Below are 1,203 nucleotides of genomic sequence, written 5' to 3' on the forward strand. Positions count from 1 at the left end.
TCTTTACTAAAAAGGATATAGTTAATATTGGTAAGAGGATAGAGCAAGATTGTTAAAAAATATTAATCAGATACTGTTAGTTTGTTAAGAGAAGGAGTAATAAGACCAGAATCTCTTTCTGCTAAAATATTTTGGGTTTTATCATGGTTAATTGGCCACCATTTCATGCCAACCGCCATGTTGGTCTGTACAGCTTAGCCCTTCTAGAGACTAAAAGGGTAAATTAGGGTTACTGTCTTCAGTTTTTGTCATGTGTTTATAAATAGACACAACACAAGTCAATGAAAGATCAAATTCATATAGAAGTTCATTTTTGATGGCTATGTTTCAGTATTTCCAACATTATGTGTTAATCAATGGAAAAAAAGCAAGCTTGTTAATTAAATATGTGCTCTTTCATTCAGTTGTAAGTCTCCTGTAGCACATTGGCATATATGTTATCTAGCTTATTATGAGATGAGATGGAGAAAAACAGAAGAGTAGCTGCCACCACCATCATGTTTAAAGCTTTACAGTTGCAACGTCTTTAGGTCACAGTGTACAGTAAAAGGAGTCTATAGGAAGTGAATGGATTGTATATGATCCAGTAGGTTTATTCCCTCTAGAATTCTTTGATGCTAGAATTGTTCTGGCCCATGAGAACATACTACTGACATTTATCATAGGATAAATCTTTCCTTTATTGCAACCATTACATTTTTAACTCTGCTATTATGCTTTATTGCAACCATTATGTTTTTAACTCTGAGCTCCTGGAGGGGAGGGGAGGGGAGGGGAGCCAGGTGTCCAAGAAGAGTGGTCTCTCCTTAAGGAGACAATCCCCCAAGACCAAAGGGAAGTAATCCCAACACGGATCAAAGGGAGCAGGAGGGCACAAAAGCCCCAATGGCTCACCAGAAGCATCCAAGAATGTCTCCTAGCTAAAAGGGAGGCGTACATCCAATGGAAGGGAGGGGCCATCACCAGGGAGGACTATACTGCGGTTGCTCAGGGATGCAGTGGGGCAGTCAGGAAGGCCAAGGCAGAGATGGAACTGGGACTAGCTTCCCAGATCAAGGATAACAAGAAGTCCTTTTTTAAATACATAGGGGGCAAAAAGAAGGTACCGGGTAACATGGGGCCCTGCAAGACACACAAGGAAATTTGGTCGTCACACCAGACGACAAAGCTAACCTATTTAATGACTTCTTTGCCTCCATTTTC

This window comes from Gavialis gangeticus, unplaced genomic scaffold (assembly GCF_001723915.1).
Source record: "Gavialis gangeticus isolate Ggan-Ray unplaced genomic scaffold, GavGan_comp1, whole genome shotgun sequence".
NCBI classification, from domain to species: Eukaryota; Metazoa; Chordata; order Crocodylia; family Gavialidae; genus Gavialis; species Gavialis gangeticus.